At 41.7% G+C, this 13,088-nt stretch overlaps 2 protein-coding genes across 2 annotated transcripts in view; one reads left to right on the top strand and one right to left on the bottom strand.

Moving 5' to 3' along the window:
- Positions 1 to 13,088, top strand: part of LOC100881070 (uncharacterized) — a 99,990-nt gene that overhangs the window by 65,463 nt on the left and 21,439 nt on the right. The gene's annotated exons all lie outside the window — the stretch shown is intronic.
- LOC100876962 (uncharacterized) overlaps positions 1 to 13,088 on the bottom strand; it is a 31,846-nt gene that overhangs the window by 11,211 nt on the left and 7,547 nt on the right. The gene's annotated exons all lie outside the window — the stretch shown is intronic.

Consider the following 13,088-nt stretch of genomic DNA (forward strand, 5'->3'; position numbering starts at 1 on the left):
TACGGGAATATAAGAATCGACTGCTTCCATCTATAAAAATTAGCATGGAATATGAACGAAGGCCACTGAAATGTATTTAAAGAATCTTGAAGGTACCGTATCGTCGAGAATTCGAAACGAGGTAATAAATCGATAATCGTTCAGAAAGGACTGAAGGGTAGACACCATCCGTCTTGTTCGGTTAATTATTCGATTCTCCTCGAAAGACAGGTTCCTCTTCCATCGAGACGAGGTAGCTCGATGTTAAAGTAGTCGCTTTGATCCGAGATTTAAAGGCGTGATTTACCGGAATCCGGGAGCCAGTGGATTTCTTTCGTCCCCTATCTCCTTTGTCAGCGGTACCTCGTCGGAACAATAGCTTTGATCCTTTTACAACGCTCCGAGCCTCTTCCCTGTTTCGTTAATTTATCATGGAACGGGTTTTTGGTCCCGTGTCGAAGCGTTATCGTACTTTGCACTACTTCAATACCGATTCTAGGTACATTCTTTTTGTCGCCGTACAGCGTCGAGTTTAGCTTTCGCGATCAAATTTTCAGTCGATTACCTTTCGGATAACTTGAAAATTCGATGAAAAGTGTAAAGACGCGGAAGGCTAGAAAATTAGTGACATACGGCACAGTAGCAGCACACCAGGTTATAACCGAGGAAATATATTTTTAGAAACATGAAAGGCTGGGATCGCGTATACTAAAATTGCTGAATGAAATTTCAAACATTTTTTTCCTTCGGTAGATTCGATTGGTTATCTTTCTCGCGTTAGAAAGCGTTCTGCTCGGAACCCGTGGTATCGAATACGTTGATGGAACAATTGAATTTTCCTATCGTCGATTCCGAAGAGATACGTAGCTTCTTGTATCAGATTTTTCTTCCCCTTCAAAGTTGGCCTGTATTCGTTGTCTCGAGCCTTGTTCTTTAGTCTATTTTCGTGGAGAAATCGACTTAGGCTCGATACTTTTCTTCGTATTATTTCATTTTGCCGGTACTTGGGTCATACTTGATTCGCGTATACTTATAATAAGCTTTGTTCGTTTTTTATTTAGACAGAAATAACAATCTGTCAGAAGAATCTGTAGATTCGGCAAATCCGTTTTAAACGGAGACATCGCGATGTACGAGTCAGTAAATCGAAAAACGTTGCACGACTAATTCGCACGGGCTCCAAACAGAAACAGCGAAACGCGAGATCGATGAAATTAATTTTCCAGCAGGGAACGCGATGCTTCCCGGTGTAATATCGTTCCGTTTCGAAGCAGAGACGCGAGAAATCGCAGTAGGGAAATTAAATTAAACGACCACACAGCGAAATGAGCTTCGGGAAAGCTTGTTCAGCTTGCACGACGAAGTTCGTTGGAAATCGCCGTCATTATTCGTTCCGGCGCACCCATACCCCAGCCGTGGCCAACTTCCGGTCGCGTAAACCACCGCGTCTACCGTGTCCTCGCTATCGACTTTGACCGAGTGACGACGATCCGTCACCTAACCTAACCCATCCTCTACGCTTTTTCACCATTTTGTTTGTCCGTCTGCTACTTCCGCTGGAAAACATCGACCGTGTTGTTTGTGCTCGGGATTAAATCGAATCCCTCGTGTTTGACCATGGGTAGAAGTCGTTTCGGATGAAGAATGCTTCGTTCTTACTCGCTTTTCCGCCAAATTGCTCCATTTTCTTCCTTATTTCTTTTATCCTCTCTACATTCCTCGCATACGTCTACGTTTTTATTCGAACTTGTCGATTTTAACCAACTAACCCTGCCGAGTTCGATGACCTTCAGGTATATCGTCAAGGACTACGAGCAATCTCTTTCTTATACGTATAATAGCATTTTGAGAACGTCGTATAATACCGTGTTTTATTACGCATAACCGTTTTCATTGTATCATTAATGTATTATAGGCAGCTTCGTCTCGTTCTGCGACGTTATCCCAAGTTTTACGATCCAGTAGATTACGATGTTCCACCGTTATGACACAAAAGACAATTAGTAAATGTCAGTGACGACGAAGTACGAGTTCGATCGCGGAATCGAGGAGAGGCTGGGTTATTTCGTTGGCTGAGATTTTGCATAAGTTAATTGGCAACGGGATTATACGCCGGTGTCGAATATATGGAAAGAAAGGGAACAGAGGCGAGGACATCGATGCCGGAGATTTTAAATCGGTCGATCAGGAACGTAAAATGAAATGAAAAAGGGATTATGAAAAGGGCGAATCGATCGTGCTTGCCCGAACGATAGATCGGAAATTGGAACGTGAATATCGAAGAGGAGTTCTTTATTTAGAATAATAAAAAACGCCCTCGATATTCAGCCTCCAAAATGTATTCAGATATAAAGCATCGCGATTGTCCTTGAAAGAGATTAATAATATTATAATGTTCTAAAAACGTGTTTTCAATGTCAGTTAATAACTCGTTATTAAAAATCATGGTTTTATACGTTTTCGAAAGTGTGCCAATAACAACGAGGTAAAAGTTTTGGCCTAGTTTTTTAGGTGAAAAGAATAAATTATAACGGTACGTGGATTAAAGTCGAATCTCTTCATTAAAGAAGATTAATAATCTGCTTCCTAACACGTAATATAACAAGGTGGGAAAATTATTCCAAGGAAAATCGATCGAACCATTCGTTCCACGTCTTCTACCTTATTCTTTTAAATTAAAACTCCCTCATTTTTACCGTTCATCAGGACAGATTTTCGCGATTAATCAAAATCTCGGATAACAAGAAAGGTTAGTCGCTTTCGAGGTAGAATAACCATCGTAAGAAGGAACGTTAAAAAGTAACCGAGTGTCTATCGAGGAGCTGATGGAAATTTTGGAAATTTGAAACATCGAAATTACGTAATTTGTCGATCGCTGCTCATATAACTTCCTTGCTATTAACAAAACACGCGTTATCGTCGTCTCGTTATCGATATATGGAAATGCGAATAAAGAAACGAAGTATCGGCTCGTATCGATATCTCTGTGTTTCCCACGCTTTGTTACCTGCTTTTCAGTATGGATTCGGATTACACAGCCGGAAGAATAATTCATCGAAGCTATACGCCATCGGTAATTTGTGAGCCACGATCCAGGTTCGGAAAATTGGGTCGGACGAACACGAGATTCGAGATGTTTTTATTAGGCGATATCGATATATAGATTGATCAAGTGTTAAACAATCAGACCGTTAACATAAAGTGCAGGTGCGGATCGGAATTATTTTTCGCAAAATAGAGTGATCGAGGTGGAAGAGATAATCACGATAGTACTGCGTATACTTGCAAATATTACTCCGATCGACGAAACATTCCGCGCCGCATCGAATACTACATAGCGATTCGTTTTTCATTTTCGTCAGTTTTCGTAATTAATTTATGAAGCATAAAACTATCGATACTCTACGCATTAGGAATAAATGCGATTGAAAGTACACGCATTATTTAGTAGGTAATACGAATTACGATACGTTGGACCGATAACGAGCGGTCGTGATGATTACCCAAACGCGACGCATTCAATTTCGTTCATCAGCGAGGCAGGAGCAATATCGGCGTCGTTCCGACGGAATAAGAAGTTATTACAACTCGTCAGGATATCTCGCTTTATGGAAAACGCGATATGCATCTCGATTACCCGACCGTACTCTAATGAAACTCGAATTAAGTGGATTTCGAAGGGAAACTATATTTCCTACCCGTTTCGCGGCCATCTCTGTCGATGATTCGTTGAAAATTCCACGAAAATTTAAGATCTTCGATTTCTCTCCTCTTAAAATTGATACGGATGGAAACAGCCAGTGATTAAATCGCGCAGACACTACAAGAATTTGGGGCTTCGACAATTTCAGGGTATCAGAATCTGGGACTTTGAGAATTTGTGGATGTGGAAAGTCGAGAATTGAGTGGAGAGATCTGGGAATTGTTGTATTTGGAAATTCGAGGAATGGATATTTCGCTGTTTCGAAGTATTTGAAAACCTGGAAGCCTGAAAATTAAAAAATTTCACGTACTGCAACTTCGTGCGAATAACGTGTAACGACGCTTGAAGCGTAAAATCATACTGCGATCCGTTTTAGAGGTACACGTGGATGGAAATGTGATACGACTTTAGTTTAAGGGATCAAGATTAATCTCTAGAGAATCCCGAACTCGCTCCCGGGATTTTCTACGGCAAATCCTGTGGCGCATGACTGAATTAATTATAGCCAAGTAAAGAGAGACGCTTACTATTGATTAAGTCGACGATTATGTTGTCGGGATAAGTTGAATTAACACTGGGCGGAATGATCGGGTGAAAAATGTCCTCCTAAACTTAATGATGTGTGCAAATATCGCCAAGCGTTGTAATATCGAACATCTACACATTTACACAGGAATATCGCCACGCGTTGTATCGCCACGCGCGAACGATACACTTTGTCCAACGCTATCGTTGCATCATTCGACCAATAAAGAATTTAGTCTGTCGCTAAAAAGATCATCGCAGTTTGAACTCAACTTCTTGCTCGCTCTCATAAAATATCAGCACACTTTTAGATACAAGGAAGAGAAAATTACCAGATAATTTTTGATCAAGTAAGGTCGACTTTATTTTCAGAAAAGAGAAGTTGTAATATTTTTTTGTTCTCGTAATTAATAACTCGTTGAAACGAGTTGAAGTATTCGCAAGAAACGCAACGCGAAAGTTACTTCGAGTCCGGTTTAAAGTTTGCTCGGCGATAGCTTCGTATCAATTAATTAATCTATCCTAAAGCGCTCTACGATAAAGTTTCGCTACTAAATGTTTCGACCGACTTCGAATTTTCTCTCGCGTACACGCTTCTTAGCTGTGACCAACTATCGTCCAAATGTTCTTTAGAAATTATCGCACGATCGAGGCTAATTTCGCTAATTGGAACTGACGTAATGTTCTTCGTATTTTTCAAACTCATTAAGATATATTTATTGAGATAATTCAATTTATCGTGTCGAATAAACAACAGTTGTGATTTACAGCCGTTTATAGGGAGATATACGTACGTTTGCTCATAAATTTCAGCGAAGTTTGGAAACTGGGGATTAAGGGATTTGTCCATGTTAGAATATAGGGATTCGATACTTTCGAGTTTCGAGAATGTTGGGATACGCGAATTCTGATGCTTAACAATTTTCGTAATTCAAGATTGTCATAGTTTTCAAATGTTTATGAATGTGAGTGTGAAAAGATTTCTTCGTCCGTGACGTTTTCGTTCGTAGAGGAAGAACATCTTTTAGACTGGCAGTACACGATCGCAAGAATGGTTGACAGTGGTGAGAAATTGCACGATACCTGCAGCTGTGTGTTCGGCACTGTTTGCCGAGGCAACGTAGCACCGTTGACCGAACAGTTATCAAAGAGAAACCCGCGATCGCCGCGATAGAAGAATACCTTCGAAACCGATCGAGAATTCTGCACCGTGCAAACTTCGATTAATCAAACTGCCAGCCAGTGAATGAAACGTGTCTGCTAGATTGTCGGAGGATTAAAACGTTTCAAGCAACATTATTTATTGCGAGCGTTATGAAATTTCGACATTTTTTACGTCGTAAATATCCGAGTAGTAGAAAAGTCACGTAGAAGCTTAAAAAATGTTGCTTTCGTTCGAGTTCTCCTTTCGGAGCTTGTAAAATACATCTTGGAGATTTATTATGCTAGATTACGTGACTTTTACAGCGTAGCGACGTTATGGAATTTTATTTTCTGCATAAAATACGCTTGATCCAGGTGTTTTGATTTACATTTTTGTCCCGTATCTTTTTGCGAAATAAAACATAACAAATTCCGACGAATTTCAACATTTATTTTTCTCTGATTTTTCGCGGGACACAGATATTGGCAATATCAGTATTTTATTATTTTTACGAAAATTGTATGTTTACTAAGCTCGGAGCTCTCTGCCAGATTTCCGAATTGTATCAAAGCTTTAAATTTAATATTAGGGGCGTAAAAACGTAAATAACTGCAGAAGCATTAAAACAATGAAAAGTTAAGAAGTACGTGGAAGATTTAAAATATAAAATGCAAAAGTTCTCGAATCACTCGGTTGATCCTTTAATCCCTTTTCTCCCGCAGAAAAATCCAGAAAACACGAAAACTACCGCGGAACATCTCGACACATTTTATTAACAAGTTTTATTAGGTTAGCAGATCCATCTCGCGCAGTAGCTGGATACATAACTCGGCTAGCAAGCACACAACTGTTCGAGAGAGGGGTGTATAGGTGCTGTTAGAGGACGAGAAAAGGGAGAAACGCACGGTGGAAGGGTGAGGGGGCAGGTAAATCCGGGTCACGCCGGGCCAGGAAGCAGTGACACCAAACTCAACCCGGTCACCCTTCGCGAACTGGGTCACCTTTCACCCTTATTCCCTTCCTTTGCCCGCGATTCCTCCTTTCCGATCGTCTCGATCCGGAAGAACATGAAATTCTTCCATCTTCTTCCGCTTCCTGTCTTCGTTACATCAGTATATTAGATTTCTGCTGCTTTCCTTTTATCGCCACTTGTTGTGTGCGCTAGTGTTTCCATTGGTCAGTATCTCCGCGTGTTACAAAGCACGGATCAGCACCGCCTTGTAATTAGTACACCGTGGAACGATATAACCCGTAAGTGGTCAGACGAGTAGAATATGACCGGTGTACGTTAGCGCTTAGGACTTCAGCGATTAAGCTTCGAAAAATTGTGCGGCGTTAAATAGAAACGTCGTTAAAAATGAAACATCGAACGAAGTAAATATTTTTAACCGTTTTACACGGAAAACGAACCGTTTTGTGGTTACACCGACTATTTCTTCTCATAAATCATGCATCGACCGCAATGTTTTCACCATCGAGTATTTGTGCTCGGATAATCCTCGAGTTTCTCATTTATAATGTACGCGTGGGAGGTTTTGTCGATGTTTGAGGGTGAATTTCATAAACGTACGAGGGCAAATACAAATATAGCGCGTATAACAAACGTAAATACAATAAATATAACAAGTAAACGGGACGCGATACGTATTATGTACAGCGGTTTTTTATGGCGGATATTTTGCCCGTTCGTTAGAATGAAATTGCAGAGAGTGTTGCTTTCCATAGAAAAATCTACCAGAGCGATGTTTTTTTTACCAAGTAAATGGAATTTATGACGAGGAAACGGGTCGTTAGCGTAATTAAACGTCCAGTTGTTTTTCTGTTTAAATATGCTTCATTTATTATTCTTTATTTCCATTTTTTATTTTGTTCTCGACACAGAACTGGTATGCACTTGTTTTCCCGTTTAACAGTGACAACTAATGATTCGCTTTATTTCGAGGATTCGATTTCATCCGATTCGATTGAACGCGAATGATTTCGCACGATAAAACTTGGAACCGTTCGATTGTACACGTTTTAATTAAATTCTACGAATATAGACACTAGATATTGCAAAGTCTCCATTAAACGATTCGGTGACTGAAAATCATATCCGATCGATCGATGTCGAAGAAGAATATTTTTCGACCTCGATATTTCGCAACATCTATTCGGAGAAATACGAAATCGTTGGATTTGCCAGCGTTCGATCGTTTCGAGGCGAGAGGAGAGAATTTCACACGCGTGGGTTTCGAGAACGTCCGCTTAAGCTGAAGCTTTTTGCGCCGCGTAAATGGATAAAGATCGAGGACGGCCACGTCGTTTGCGATTCCCTGGAAAATGGAATGCGATCCACAAAGAAACGGGGAGTGGCTGGTGCGGTCGTTGAAAGCACTATCGAGGGAAAATACGAAGGATACAAAGGCTGCTCGTGTTGACCATTGCCTCGATGGGAAAATATCTTTCTCTGGAAGCGATGCTTACTCCATCAAGTAACCGGTGAAATTTCTGATTTTGTTGCCACCGTAACTTAATATCCTTTGATCCACTCCGTGTCTCGTGTTTAACACTTTTTTAACCTGTCTTCATTTTCGCTTTGATACCACGAGTGTCTCTCGCTCAACGTATAAACTTCTATTACGCGACAATCGAGTTTGTCGTTCGTCTTTAACATTGTTTAATCGTCGAAATACAAACGTGTACGAACGTGTGAGAAATCGAAAATATCAGAGAATATTTCTTAACGGTTAATCAAAGGAGATCTCTTCCCAGCGAATAATATTGAATGACGAGGAGAGAAGTTAAAAAATGGTTGCAAGGAAGAAGGATCTGTATGGGTCGGTGCAACGGATCGAGGTCACGTTCTTTTTTCGCGTTCACCTGAAAGGGAGAATTACAGGAGCTTGCAGTTCGTGTCCGTATATAACGAGGCTTCCCGCGAATAGAAAAAAAAAAATGAAATTTCGCAGGACACGTCGTAAAAAAGGTTCTCATTATTCAACACCATCGATCGCAGAAAATTCAAAGCGATAACCAGACTGGAATGAGAAATCGGCATTCGACGAACGATAAAAAATCGTCGATGATCGGTGCAAATTCTTCCTAAAAGAATTTGGTTCAATTTGATCCTTGTCTCACTGTCTCTCGTATAACGCGATACGCCAGGGAGAACATTACCGAGATAATAACGAAAAAAGAAACGAGAGTTTTTCGAAAAGTGGAATTTTGCCAAAGAAGTTTTATCGAGAAGATTCGATTTCAAGGAAATCAGCTGCTTAGCCTTCCGAATTAATAAAACAGAACCTCCCGAAAATTATACCGAGGAAATTTGCCAAAAACCCACTTTGCAAAATAGAATATTCGCCAGAATATTGTTATGACCAGTCTCGAAGCCAGAAACCTGTCAGAATGAAAATGACCCACGAGATGAACAAACAACGAATCGAAGAACCTTGAGTTTCGTTCAGTTCTCCGCGTTCTTCGGTCTTCCACCGTAAACTGGAATAATATTTCGTGTACTCCTCCTAACGAAGTTTAACGTCGAAAATACCTCGAAAACGAAGGAAAAGAACGGAAGTGCGAAAAATCGATGCAATACTCGCGCTGTAAACAACCCAACGACGCGATCAATCGGTCAATTTATCGAATTAGAAACTCGATCAGAAATTATTTAGTCCGCATGTGCAACTCCGTTAGAACGGAATCGCGACGAAACGAAATTGCGGTGTGCCGTTGTTTCGAACTATAAACGATGTCCCCGCAACAGTAGCGTAAAAGGTCTCGAACGAAACGGAAACCGAGAAGATTAAATGTTCCGGTCACTCGACGAAGATCGAAAACTTGATCGATCGATTAACAATATTAATTACGCGACGCTCGATTAACGCGCAAGCGGAACAACGAAGTATAAACTCTGTTGCAAATAATTGTCCATGAACAGGTTATTCGGTCATTACGCTCGATCAAATAGAACGTCCGCTCTGAAAGAGCAACAATTTGTGTCTCCGACGCGATACGAAATCGATCGCGGTATCAATCCGTCTCGCCATCGTGCTGGATTCGTGCTAAAACCGTGCCTCCACGATTCTCTCCTAAAGCAGCGGCTTAATTTCGACCGTTTCGTAACGAGCAAACGAGAACTCCGCTCTTTACTTTTCATTTGTAGAGCCGCTTAGGGCGTTCGCCGACAAAGAAGAATAATCCACCGATGGAAAAAGATCTCTGGGGACAGGTGAACGGCCACGATTCGTGCCACTGTCGCGAAGAACCGACGAAATGACGGAATTAACTCCAGCAGGATTAGCGGTTCGTCTCCTCGGGATCAACCGAACCTCGTGATCATTAAGGATTACGCTCGCTGACGGTTTAATACCGGACACCGATATCCGTCGCGTCCGTCCAGCGCCGCGAACAACTTCAGGAAATGAAGCCCGCTCGCCTCGGAAAATCGATTTTATATTTTCCAGAGCGAGCAACGCGCGACCCGACGGCGAGGATTAAGCTGGCGTAGGCGTACAACCCCGATGAAATGCGAGAAAGAGCTTCTAAATATCTCTCCGACCGCTGCTTTACCCGGAAACTGACAATACTGCTGGCGGTTCGTGCTCGGAAAAATAGTATAGGACCGATACGTGATTGCGTAACATAGATAGTGTCACGTAGAAATATTATTTGATCGTGGATAATTAAGCATTGCGGTCATTGGAAGATTAAGAAAGTGGTATATCGAGCAAGTACCGTATAACTTCCGAATGATCGAACTATGCTTTAGTGATATAACAAAGCACGAATATACTCGGAGGAGTAGCATCGATTTAAAGGATTCGTTTCGACAATTGAAAGTTCGCGTGACAATGGATAGAGTGTCGTCCACGAACAATAATTCCTTTCAGTTGCAAAATCAAGGAATCGAACCGATTGTAAGGACAGTTTCCAAGGGCGATTGGTTATGCAAGCGCCAGTCAATTATGCTAGCGTCGATGTACAAAGCGCGTTCAGTTTTCCAAGGCTGCCGTTTCTTTGCCCAGTTCGATTACAAGATCGAGCTTAAACGCTGTTCAATATTCATCCGGGCGGTTCGTTTAAAGGAAATCGCTTCCAAGGAGGACATGCATTAATTACAGGCGTTGAAAGAACGCCAAAGAAGTTTCCGATTAGTTTGACTGGACAGCTCAAAGCACTGCCATGCGCGCTGGGGAAATGCAAGAATCATTAATTTAAAAATATGTCGGAAAGACGGTATTCGAAAAACGAAATCGTTATCTATATTCGTTAATCGTCGGGCATCAGTTTCCAGTCGGTTCACCGCATCGTTCAGTTTCTACGCGATTGTTTCGCCACTTTTCGCGGAAAATAAAAATCTGATGACCACTATCCTTGTACCACGATCCCTGGCTTTGATATCGAACTGTCGATACGTCGACGAGTCGATTCGACGATGTAGCTGGATTTTTTGGCCGACGATGGATAAACAACGAAGGAAATGGAAGCGGAAGAAGAACGCGACCTGGATTCGGTAGGACGTAACAAAAACAGAGAGATCGAGGCGTAAAATAGAAGCCTCGTATTTTCATTGCCTTTTTCGGCTCCGTCTACGTTCGCGGATTAGATTTTTCTCTGTCGACCTTATCGTTGCAAAACTATTCGATTAAATTCCGATCAAGCGAACGTCAGACTCCAGCTCGCGAATCAAATAAAATAATCTTTCATCGAGTTTATCCGTCGACCGCGAAAATCAGCGAAGAATGAAAATTCTTGATGGTCTCGCGCTGCTTTCGCATTCGGTCCACGCCGTAGGTCGATTCTACTTTTCAGGTCAGACACGATCATAATCTCCTTATCGACGGCTTCCGTAACTCTCTGTCCGCATACGTTCGTACCGATTCTGTTGGTCAGATTAGGTCAGATTTATTCCCCTTTCCACGAATTCTACGGATTAGTGTCTGACTTATCGTACTTCGATTCTACTGCCCTGGAAACGCACGGCTGCCATTCAATGCGACCGGCTTATTATTCCGTTACAATTTCTGATCACGCGCGGTCCCCTTTCTGCTCGTTTACAAACTCGTACCACTGTTCTGCTTACTCGACTTTTTTACTCCATTCGACTTCGTCTACGCTTCGTTCGCTGACTAACCATGCTCTTCTTCTACTTGGCCCATGCAATTCTTTTTCTTCTTCTCTTCGGAGTAAATTGAATTCTACTCCCGGTATTATCGTCGATAAGTTATCTTCCTATCGAAGATCTCAGAGAGATTCGTAGCCTCTCCCTTGGCATTTTTCAATACGCGAAATTACGTGTTAATCAAATTGAAAGAAAAATACTCGAAAGATCGATAAATGTTATTAGCATAAGCACAGTAGATAGAGAATCATCGAAACGACCTTATGTCGTATCTATACTAGGTCTGCAGGCGCAATCGATAGGATGAAAAGAAAATTGGATTTTACTTAATAGAGAGCAAGTTAAAAACGCGCTCGTAGGTTGATCCAGTGCGACATTCGACTTTCTCGCTTGATAATTATTAACTTGTTGAAAAGTATCGAATAATGAAGCGGAGAAAGCGTATAATGGTATAACGTTGAAGGAAAGCAACAACAGCGAAGCAATAGCAATATCGAGGCGAACAACGGTGCATCATAATAGAGAAAAGCCAATAACCCTCGTTCTTTCCGAGTGACCTACATTCAAGTCGACCTCGCGGCGTCGATACAACGCACAATCTCGACGAGTACCTACTCAACCGACCGTCGAATGCTTGGCTGCGTTTTTCGAATGCCTTTCATCGTATTATGCCGTCGTTGAAGATTATCATCGATCGACGACTTTTCGCGGAAATGATCCTTTGAGTTTCCATCGCGAACACCGGCGACCGGTTCGCTCATTTTTCTCCGTTTCGCTTCCGGAGAACTCCTCGCGCCGCTTCGGGAAAGCACGCGTCGCGTTCGAGATTCCACTCGGTCGCTCCGTTTCGATGACCGTCGGAATTTGCGGAAGGTGTTTGCCGGCGGACGTTGAATTCTTCATTCTCGCGGATAAGATTTAATATTTCCTCCCGCGTTGATGGGTTACGTCTTCTCTCCGCTACGAATGTATAAATATTCACTGGAGAACTTGGAACTCGTTAGCTTAACTGCTAAGGATTAGTGTTCGCAGTTCAAGTTTCGAGGATCAGTCGGAAACCGAGGTACAATATCTTCGGGATTTCGCGTATTATGAAAGTTCCAACCTTCCGACGAAAATTTAATCCGATAAAACTACCTATGCAACTTTTAATTACAATTAAATATGCTGAAACTGTCTGTGCTAATAGAATTTTCACGTAGAATTTATACATGACAATTGCGCGAGTAGAACTACTCGGTACGTGGTTGGTCTTTGATCAAACTAATGGAATAAGTTGATAGCCATCTAGAGGCAAGTAAAACGTGTCCGCTGACACTGAACACGAATGTCCAAACCACTATCATTGTATAACTGGAATATTTCGACGCGTGTCGAGAACAGTAGGATGCAATTATCAAGATTTTGGGTAAGATACAAGAGCCATCTACCTTCGAACAAGTACTATAATTTCCGCGCGTATTCAGACAATTAGCGCGCTCGAATTAATGACGAGAACGAAACGAAATGTTACAAAATCAACGTCGGCGTAACTTTTAATTGCGGGTAGAATATAATGACCATTGATCAAAGAAGAGGAATCTTGGAAACGACCAAGCCAGTATTATACAGTGGTGGCAGATCAGACAAAT

The sequence above is a fragment of the Megachile rotundata genome, chromosome 11 (genome assembly GCF_050947335.1).
Source record: "Megachile rotundata isolate GNS110a chromosome 11, iyMegRotu1, whole genome shotgun sequence".
NCBI classification, from domain to species: domain Eukaryota; kingdom Metazoa; phylum Arthropoda; class Insecta; order Hymenoptera; family Megachilidae; genus Megachile; species Megachile rotundata.